General features: G+C 38.7%; 1 long non-coding RNA gene across 2 annotated transcripts; it reads left to right on the forward strand.

The window, feature by feature from the left end:
* Positions 1-258: 258 nt before the first annotated feature.
* LOC136691292 (uncharacterized) lies at positions 259-10,258 on the forward strand. 2 transcript variants are annotated; one of them, XR_010801871.1, is made up of 3 exons: positions 259-341; positions 8,930-8,993; positions 9,530-10,258. It is a non-coding gene; the product is annotated as an uncharacterized lncRNA (long non-coding RNA). The 2 variants fall into 2 exon arrangements; XR_010801872.1 differs by lacking the exon at positions 259-341 and adding an exon at positions 6,817-7,028.
* The last annotated feature ends 956 nt before the right edge of the window (positions 10,259-11,214 follow it).

Genomic DNA, 11,214 nt, shown 5'->3' on the forward strand with positions numbered 1-11,214 from the left:
CTATACAATGTCAAAACAAACAGGATCAATCTAGAAAGAAACCGAACAGGACTAGACAAAGACAGACAGGAACCAGCCATGAACCAGGGTAGACAAGGGTAAACAGAGAGACACAGAAACACATGTCCACACATACAAGACCAGACCAGGGACTATATATACCAACGGGACAAACAAGGAACACCTGAGGGGCAGGACCACAGAGGACACACAGGTGAAGACACTGACAAGTGGGCGGAGCTAGGGCAGAGAGAAGGGACCATAACAAACAGAGTCATCTGCTAACAGAGCACATGGCGGAGAAACAGAGGAAAACTCGAGACAGGGCAAAGGCATGGCAGGTAAAACCCACAAATATCTATTACTACCATTTATTATTATTATTATTATTATTATTATTATTATTATTTATTTATTTATTTAATATTTCAGTCAGTCCCAGTAATGAGGCATTTATAAACTGTATCCATTTTCTGATCATCCAATCAGCTGCACAAACACATCTCAAGTAAAAAATCCAATATTTACTAACACAACTGTATTATATGTTTATATACATCAGTATTCCTCATATGGTAACTGGCATGGTGCCTCCCCAGTGTCCATAATAGTTCCCCTGGTATCATCATCATAATCATAATTTCCATCCAAATCTCCTTGGTGAGGGTCATATTGTAAGCAGAAGGGCACTGTAAACTTCTCTGGCAAGCTACAGCCACTGTAACAGATCCCTGAGGGATCCCCAGCCATTCTCAAACCAGTTGTGAAATATAGTTCCTCAATCTGATACTGGGTCTGCCTTAGGGTCTCCGCCTAGTGGAACATGCCCTGGAATAAGGTTCCTGAACCACCTCAGTGGGCTCCTCTGAATTCAGATGAGCAGAACCTCTACTCCAAGGCTGATCGGGGACCAGTCTAACCTGTCTGGCTTGGACCTGACTGACTTACATGGGTCCAATGCTGTCTGAGACACACATGTAAAGTGGCTGACTTCGAAGTAGGGTGGCTGTTCCTCTGACCGGGTTACATCGGTCACTTTTAGGCTATGCAAACATTTCCCTACAATAAGCTGATACAGAGCTTGCAGTGCTGGAGACAATGAACCAAACTGCCAATTCTCCCATTCCTTTTATCAACACTCAGGTTGCCCTTATTCATTGGTGTCAGGTTTGGAGGCACTGACACCACCTGAGGCCTGGTTCCACGAGTGTGTCCCAGTAACCCTGTTCTAAGTAGAGTATATGTACAATACTTAGGGTAATAAAGGCTCCCCAACCCCTAACAGAAATACATGTCTTTCTATACTAGGGCCGATAAGATACGCCAGTCTTTTGATTGGAAAGGCAAAACTGATGCAACAATGGAGAATTCTGCCAAAGAAAAAGTGGATATTCACCAATTATTCACAGAAGAAATGCTGCAAAGCAACAGGACCAATTAGAAAGCAATCATGGACTTAGATTCCCTCAGGCTTTAATCTTTAAAGAACACAAATATGCAAAACTGAATGCACACACACACTGAACACTGACCATTTCCACAAGTAAATCAGACTTGTTTCTGTGTTATTTCTTGTTTTTTAGCTGATTTAGATGGATATATACTGATTATTAATCACTGCAGTGCTGTAGCCTCTATGCAGATGTTGTGTGATTGCCGACTATGATGTTGACTATAATTGTCCTCTAATTTGATGCTACTTTCTGGATTATTCTGCTGTAAACATCATTTATCTGATCCTAAATGTTTAATGTTTAGACTAAGATAAAAGGTAATTGCTAGAAATAATATAAAATGTACATTAATTATATAAGTAATTTGTTGTTTGTGTGTGTGCTTTCTTTTTTTCTTCTTTAATTGTTTTATTATAGATTTAATTACATGTTTAGACAGCAGTTTCTTGATTGCTTTAATTACAGTATCATTCATCTACAGATATAAACAATGTGGACCACAGATGTATGCCAGCTTCCTGTTAAGTCTTCTATATGTTTATTGTGCATTGTTGCAACATTAAATTACTCTATTTTTGTAGCATGAAAAATGTCTTATAAAAATATTTTAAAGCTATGTCTTTAAATAAAAAAAAAATACTTTTTTCCTCCTTCTAAAGCCACTCCCCTAAAACACGGAAAAGGCGTGATATGCTTAAGAACGATTTATGCTTTATGCTTGTGCAAGGGCTAAATCTCAAACATCTTCCTCCATCCTATGTAGTGCGTATTATAAGTCATAAAACAATGGATTCTGCATTTAAAAAAATTTCTATATCTTTCAGATAATGCAACAATTTATTTTACATGTACATTTAAGGCATTTTTATAGAGGTAGGCCAATGCAGTGTTAAAAGTCTTGCCCAAGGACTCTTATTGGTGTAGCACAGACTGGTTGCTCGGACCTGGAATCAAACCCAGGTCTCTCACATGTTACCACTGTACCACACCAATCATTTTAGAATAATATATAACTCTAATTTTAGATTATAAGTTTTATATCGAATACGGTGCGATTTGGGACAACCAACCAACGCAAGCAATACAACACAGAAAATATGTCTATAATTTAAAATGCTGTCGCAGTGACGCTATTGTCAAGCAACACTGGATTAGAGGGATGTTCAAATGTCAGAATGTAGTTTAGCAGCTCAGTCGGATGGTACCATGCTGTTTTCTGGCCTGAATGTTGCACAGATTACTTTTCATGTGTTGATATTGGCATTTGTCAGACACTTCACCTCAGCCGCCATCTACTGCATACCTCAAATGGAACTGTTAACTATATGAAATAAACTATCAGATTACTTTCAGAGTACAGCACCATGACTGGTATAATATAAAAAAGTCTGGTATAATAATAAAGAGTTTCTAAAGAGCAATGAACAGTTTAATTCTATGACTCTGAATTGTAAGGGGGTGCAGCAGGTAGTGTTGCAATCACACAGCTCCAGGGACCTGGAGGTTGTGGGTTCGATTCCCGCTCCGGGTGACTGTCTGTGAGGAGTTGATGTGTTCTCCCCGTGTCTGCGTGGGTTTCCTCCCACAGTCCAAAAACACATGTTGGTAGGTGGATTGGTGACTCCAAAGTGTCCGTAGGTGTGAGTGTGTGAGTGAATGTGTGTTTGTCTGTGTTGCTCTGTGAAGGACTGGCGCCCCCTCCAGGGTGTATTCCCGCCTTGCGCCCAATGATTCCAGGTAGGCTCTGGACCCACCACGACCCTGAACTGGATAAGATATGAATGAATAGATACAGATAATGAATGAATGAATGAACTGTGAGGATTCTGAGTTTAACTACACAACTTTAGGCTTTAAAGCATTAATAATTAAACTTTACGGAAAAGCCACTTATATTTCCTTGAATGCAAGCACATATTTATAACACTGGTCCAGTCTCTAGAATAAAGCCTTCAAAGGATATTAGAAGCAGTTAGTGCTGAAAAAAGGAGAAAAGCATGAGAGGTCTCTGACCGTTTTCTACCACAAAAGTTACTAAGTTTATCCCCTTTCACTTTATTATGTGGTTAATGACTTCATATTTAGTTCCTGAAACACATTTCCCTTCTGTTCTTGTCTCTACTTTTAAATCTTTTGCCATTAGGTCTTACACTACTTTCTTTATCCATTTCACTCATCTTTCTTCTATCCTTTTTCCCCTTATTCCTTTCTTCATACGTCTAACTCTTCTTTCTAATCGTTTCATCATTTCCAGTAATTTTCCCATTCTTATCACTCCTTTTCTTTCTCATTTTTCACTTTCTCTTGACTTCTCTTCCTCATCATTCCTCTCCTCGTTCTCTTCACTCCTCTCCTTTCCTCCATACTCTTCTTCTCATCCTTCAGTGTTTTCTTTCTAATCAGTCCTTTCCTCTTTTCCAACAGTCCTTTCCTCTATTCTTCCACACTCTTCTCCTTTTCTCTCACTACTTTCCTCTTTCTTCTTACTCATCTGCCCACCCCACCACACATACATACTCTTTCTCCTTCAGTACTTTGTTCAGGATTTTGTTGGTACCTGATGGTATTTATTTAATGTTTTCTTGATGGGCTTATCACATTATGCAGGATCTTAATGGTTTATCAAGTCATGTGGGGCTGCTTTAAAAAAACATTTAATTCTCTACTGGGATCTAAATGTATCCTACAGGAAACTTGTGTCTAATGGCCCCATTTTCCATTAGGAAGCAAAACAATCAGGTTCTTATTCTGAAACTTACGATGGCTTTTTTCAGCACAAATCAATTCTAGTGAACTAATAAATAAATACATAAACAAATAGCTTAATAATTACAACCTCTTATCTGGTTTATGTCAGAGACATCAACTTTAAATTAAGACAAGTTAAGTTTTGAGTTTATAGTTATAAAGCATTTTTAAAACATGCAGTGGCAGAAACTACAATGTGCCAAAAGTCAGCTCCATTTGTATTTGTTAGACATGCAGACCCTCTCTGTTCTCTGGCAGCACACACACAATTTTGTTGTTTATAAAACAACTTTTAGGAGTTGTTTTATAATGGTTGCAAGACTGACTGACTGACTGACTTCACTCACTGACTGACTCACTCACTGACTGACTTCACTCACTGACTGACTCATTCACTGACTGACTCAGTCACTGACTGACTCATTCACTGACTGACTGACTGACTGACTGACTGACTCACTGACTGACTGACTGACTCACTCACTGACTGACTCACTCACTCACTCACTCACTGACCGACCGACTAACTGACTCACTCACTGACTGACTGACTGACTGACTGACTCACTCACTCACTCACTGACCGACTAACTGACTGACTGACTGACTGACTGACTGACTCATTCACTGACTGACTGACTGACTCACTCACTGACTGACTCACTCACTCACTGACCGACTAACTGACTCACTCACTGACTGACTGACTAACTGACTCACTCACTGATTGACTGACTAACTCACTCACTGACTGACTGACACGCTCTCTTACTCGCTCACTCACTCTACTGGGAAACACATTACCAAGAAAACATGAAAAAGAAAAAAAAAGTAAAAGGTGAGAGTGAGGCAGAGGCTGCAAATAAAAAGAAGGAACAATGAGGGACTGGCTGACAGCGAATGCTAACAGGAGAGAGAAATAAATAAATGAACAGCGTAAATGAGAAAAAGGATGAGTGAGTGTATATATGTATATGAGAGAAAAGCTAGAGAAAGAGAGATAGAGATAGAGAAAGAAAGAGAGACTAAACTTGGTCCACTCTGCGGCCAGCCACTGGCATTAGCTAATAGCATAGGCTCTGATCGCATTAGAAATGTGCCAAAGACTTGAGACCATGCCAGCTGAAGAGCTCTGCTGGACGCACCCATCACTACCAGCCTGTGTGTGTATGTGTGTAAGAGTGAGTGAGTGTGAGCGAGAGAGAGAGAGAGAGAGAGAGAGAGAGAAAGCAAGAGAGACAGTGTGTGTGAGAGACAGTGAGAGAGAGAGCTCTAAGCTGTGATCCATTTAGGCCCTATTAGGAGTGAGTCAAAGTGTGTCACAGTTAAATGGTCCAGATCTGATAAAAGCGTCTGAACAGCAGGATCCTCTCTGAAACACCACAGGGGACTCTTTATAATTACTGCAGAGGTCCTCACAACACTCTACTCACACGAATATTTATAGAACAAACATTGAGGCGCCATCCTTTTATTTTATTTGCTGTCATTTACTCCATGTGGACACTAATCTGTGCCTGTTATTAGGCCATTTTGTATTAATGTTGTATGTTTTATTTAATTATTTTTTGACTTAGTCTACTTTCCATTAGTTAAAGCTACACTATTCAACACCCAGTGATTTGAAAACCTCTCTAGTGGAAACATTAGGGTGACCATATCTGAGTTTTCAAAAAAGAGGACACATTGGGAAGGTTGGCAAATGCTTCCATAACCATGCAGCTGAAATGTAATATATAAACAGATACTCATTAACAAGATAAAAAACAAATGCCTTTTTGGACAGATTCATTTCCATTCAACATTTGGCCCTAAGCAAAAATAATAAAATCATATTTTTGTCATTTCTTGACCGTTTCTTTATCATTGAAACCTGTTATTTTCTGTTCAAACCAAACTTCTAAACTGAAGCCCTGTATTAAAGTGACTTGTTTACACCAGAAAACTCATTATTATGACAGAAACCGATGAGTTTACTTTTTAACTTTGTTTTTTAAACGTTACTAAAACCAAGCACCACATTTTCGAACCAGAAATAATACAGACTTGAACAGAACATCGCTTGGATCCAGTCATTTATGTATAAATACTTATATTTCATATTTTATCAGGTCTGGCTGATAAAACGTGCTGTGTGTGATAGCTATAATTCAGTCTCTCCCCTGTCCCGGCTTTAATGAGTTGGCCTGTTTTCTTCTAAAGTTAATGTTAAACAGAAACAGTGCGCAGATGTAACCTGATTAACTCATCAGAAAGTCAGTAACGGTCAGGTGTGTCCGTGTATTTGTGTCGTTATAGGGACAGAAGTGACGGCTTTCAGTTTTTTTTTTTTTTTTTTTTAATATAGAGCAGAAACGCTTCCAGATACAAAAAATAGACTATGATAAATTACCTTAACAACTTTCAACACATTTCTGTTCGAGGCTCCACTAAAACACTGTGACGTGGAGCGGAAGTCGGCTGAAAGTGATGTAAGCACTAGAAGGTGCGCGCGGCGAAGTGTGCCCTATTTCTGCTCTGAGCTCCGACACCTTAAACACGTCATCAGGACACGCCCATTTAGCTTACCTAAAGCAACGTCATCATACGTCATCGAAGTGCAAACTTCAAGAAAGGGATTAGGGTTTATTGTAAGAATTGGGCCAAGGGGAGACTGTGGACGGCAAAATCCCGGACAGTTTTGGAATCCCGGCCTCACGCGTTTTTTAGGTCCCGAAAAGAGGATGTCTGGTCTCCCTAGGAAACATGTAACTGTAACACTTCACATCTGCACTTTCTGCTCTGCGAAATAGCTGGGTTTGGAAGACACAGACAGTCCATTTTCGCGTAGGTACCTAAAAAAACAAACAAAAAAATAAAATGAATTCACCAAAGTTGTGGCTTAATATAATTTCAAAATTTATTCAAAAGTATTGGATTCCAGACTTTTCAGGTGTGATAAAGGTTGACATTTTGAACTTATGTATCAGCACTGGGTGCGCTTGTAACATATGCCTGGCTTGGTGTTCTGTTTATATTGTTTCTTGTTTGTGCGCCCTTTGTCATGTGACTGTTTCCTTAACTGGTCATGTGATACCCTTCCCTTGTGTTTCTAGTTTCACGTGTCTTGATTACAACCCCTGGCAAAAATGATGGAATCACCAGTCTCTGAGGATGTTCCTTCAGTTGTTTAATTTTGTAGAAAAAAAGCAGATCACAGACATTACAAAAAACTAAAGGCATTTCAAATGGCAAATTTCTGGCTTAAAGAAACACTAAAAGAAATCAAGAAAAATACTTGTGGTAGCCAGTAACAGTTAGATTTTTAGAACAAGCACAGAGAAAAAATTATGGAATCACCCTGCAAATTTTCATTACAAACACTAACACCTCAAGACAGAGAACTTAAAGCAATATGCCTTGAAAACAGAAAATGTACAACAAAACAAATTAGGAACAAATGGGAGGAAACTGGAGTCAACGTCTGTGACCGAACTGTAAGACACCGCCTAAAGGACATGGGATTTACAGAAAAGCTAAAAGAAGGCCATCACTAACACCTAAACAGAAAAAAACAAGGTTACAATGGGCTAAGGAAAGGCAATCGTGGACTGTGGATGTCTGGATGAAAGTCATATTCAGTGACGAATCTGCATTGGGCAAGGTGATGATGCTGGAACTTTTGTTTGATGCCGTTCCAATGAGATTTATACAGACGGCAGTCTGAAGAAAACATGCAAATTTCCTCAGTCATTGATGATATGGGCTGCATGTCAGGTTTGGGGATGATGAAATCATTTTTCAAGATGATAATGCATCTTGCCATAGAGCAAAATCTGTGAAAACATTCCTTGAAGAAAGTCAAATAAGGTCAATGCCATGGCCTGCAAACAGCCCGGATCGCAATACAATTGGAAATCTGTGGTGGAAGTTAAAGAAAATGGTCCATGACAAGGCTCCAACCTGCAAAGCTGATCTGGCAACAGCAATCAGAGAAAGCTGGAGCCAGATTGATGAAGAGTACTGTTTGTCAATCATTAAGTCAATGCCTCAGAGACTGCAAGCAGTTATAAAAGCCAGAGGTGGTGCAACAAAGTACTAGTGATGTGTTGGAGTGCTATTCTGTTTGTCATGATTCCATAATTTATTTCCTGTGCTTGTTCTAAAAATCTAACTGTTGATTTCTTTTAGTGTTTCCTAAAGCCAGAAAGTTGCCATTTGAATGCCTTTAGTTTTTTTGTCATGTCTGTGATCTGCTTTTTTTCTACAAAATGATACCATCATTTTTGCCAGGGGTTGTAGTTCACACATTTCTAGTCTAAGGTGTATTTTTTATAGCCGTGTCTGTGTGGCCTGTTTGTGGGTCACTGTAAGTCTTCAGTACTGTTTCATTGTTTTGTCTCTAGGTAACTGTTTGTTGTCTTGTGTCCTTATTTAGCATCTCTGTTCTATAATTAGTCTTTTGTTCAGTATTTAGCCCCTTGTTCTATGTTTAGCCCTTGCTTTGTGTTTAGCTCCTGTGGCTAGTCTTTAGCCTCTGTGCTTGGTGTTTAGCCTCCCTGTTTAGATTTTCGTAGCCTTTTTTGTCTCTCTCTCTCTCTTAGTTTTGCTTCCTTTCGTGCTACTACTCTGTTTTGTTACTCTAGTATGTCTTCGAGTTCATGTGTCATAGTACTGGTTTTTGTTTGTGTATTGTTTAAATTACTGCACCTACCTCCAACTCTGTTCCTTGTCCCTTGACCCTACAGAACCGTGACAACACTGGTCATACTTCTTATTTTGAGGACAGCTACAGAGGACAAAATGACCAAGGTAAGACACAGACAAGACAAGTATTGCCTCAAAAATATCTATTATGTACATTCATATATGGATGGCATCAAAATGCACTTTGGGAGAGGAGCAAGCCAACAGAAGCAGTGTGATTCTCTGTGATGTTCTGCCTTGGGTCCTGGTGTTCATGTGGATATTTGACACATACCACCAACATAAACACTGCTGAAGACCAAATATACCTCTTGGTTTTAGACGTAATCCCTAATGGCAGTGACCACTTCTAGCAGGATAATGCAGACACAGCAGATATTCTGTATGTATTTACTGCACTAACAACCTCTATTCTTCTGGGAAGGCTTTACACTAGATATTAGATATTATTCTGTGAGAATTTGGCATTGAGCCACAAGGAGGATTATTGAATTGTTTTGAAAGTTTTGGATCACAGACACCACTTAAACTATTGTTGATCAACAGCGTTGTTAAACCCCTCTAGCTTACAGCTGGCACTGGGCATGGAGACGTAAAACAGCTTCTCTAGAGTCTCATTTTGTTTCATATTTTTTCTGTAGAGATTATACAAACTGTGTTCCGTGGTCCAACACATGACAGCTGCACTGAAGCTGTATGGACTCCATGGCCTCTGATGAGCTGATGAAGGCAATGTGTTTGAAAACATGTTTAAGTGAAGGAGGTTAGGCTCCACATTCTGCTGTTTTTCTCCAGGCTCGAATGATAAAAATCCAAAAAGAGAGAGCCTTCTGGCAAGAAGCACCTGTGGTTTGTCTGAAAAAAGGAGGTGAGGTCATAATTTAAAAACCCTAATCCCCCTAGTGAAGTATGGATGGTTGTCCTGTGTGGAGCTGTAGTCCATGTGGCTCTGGGAATTTCATTACAGCAGGTGGCATTCTGAAATTAAAAAAAAAAAAAAGAGAGAGAGATTCCTGATAGTATCTCAGCTGCTTCAGGGGGATCTTCCAGCAGGACAATGCTCCAAAGCAAACCTTCAGATCCTAACAAAAAACTCTTTCACTGACCAGAGACAAAATCTTTACAGGGTCAATCTCAGTGCCCTGACCTAAACCTGTGAAGACATGTCAGGTGAAATGAAGAGGACATTGCCCTTGAAGAGGAAAGATCTACAGAGATGTGGTCACATTGCTCTTTATAATCGTTCTCCAACCTTATTCTTTATAAAGTATTTTGATTTTATGTGAATAGTTTAAGAAAGATTATCACGTTTTAATAAGATGATTTAATGTAAGAACAGAGGCATTAATGCCATTAATGAGGGCACAAACTTATTATACAATATATATTTTTGAATATTTTTGATTTAATTGATGTAGCAAATCTTTCATTGCAATAAATTTTGGACTATTTATAATGATCTTAATCTTTAGCAATCCATACTTGTGTGTGTGTGTGTGTGATAGAGAGAGAGAGAGAGAAAGAGAGAGAGAGAATAGATAGATAATACAGTTTATAAAAACCCGTTTCTGCAATAAATGTAGCATTAATAATGCTATATCATTGTTATACATTATTTGTTACACCCCCAACAATATATAACAGATTTTGTATAAAGTCTCTTCAAATGGTTGCACTTTGTATGTTCTACAACAAACTATACACTCTAAATCTTCTTCTAAATCCACGTTAATCTTGGATACACTGGGTTTGGTGTGTTTTCTTGTAAATTACCAATGGCCAGTTACCAGTATGTATTCGAGGTAAAGCAGAACACACCAAAAATGTCTAATCCATTGTAATGGCTGAACTCAGCACTTGATGGCAGTATATAACTGACAGTAGATATTCACTACGTCCCAAGCATCTTTCAGTGGAATTCTTTGTAGAGTATTTACCATCAGTGAAGAAAGTGCTCGGACATTGTTTTTGCAGGTACAGTTTGAACTTGATATACTCACTTCTGCACTTCTTGAATGTCAAGGAATTCAACATTTTAAAATACATTTTATTACATGTTTATTTAAGCTTTTTTGTGTCTTCATAATTTTAACCTTTATTAAAGACCCTTTTGTTCTCCTGACTTGTCAAACTCCCATATGTTCATTAGTCACCTTCATATGCATCATATCTCTGTGTAAATTGTCTTTTTGCTAATAATAGCATTTCAAAGTCTGCTTGTCTACATCACAGCTAAACGTACAACCACCAGGGGATTGTATCCTTTCTGACATTCAAAATGTGAAAAGTGAGCAGATGCTGAAAATTATCAGTGTTCTGCAATTCA

Source organism: Hoplias malabaricus, chromosome 3 (genome assembly GCF_029633855.1).
Source record: "Hoplias malabaricus isolate fHopMal1 chromosome 3, fHopMal1.hap1, whole genome shotgun sequence".
Classification (NCBI taxonomy): Eukaryota; Metazoa; Chordata; class Actinopteri; order Characiformes; family Erythrinidae; genus Hoplias; species Hoplias malabaricus.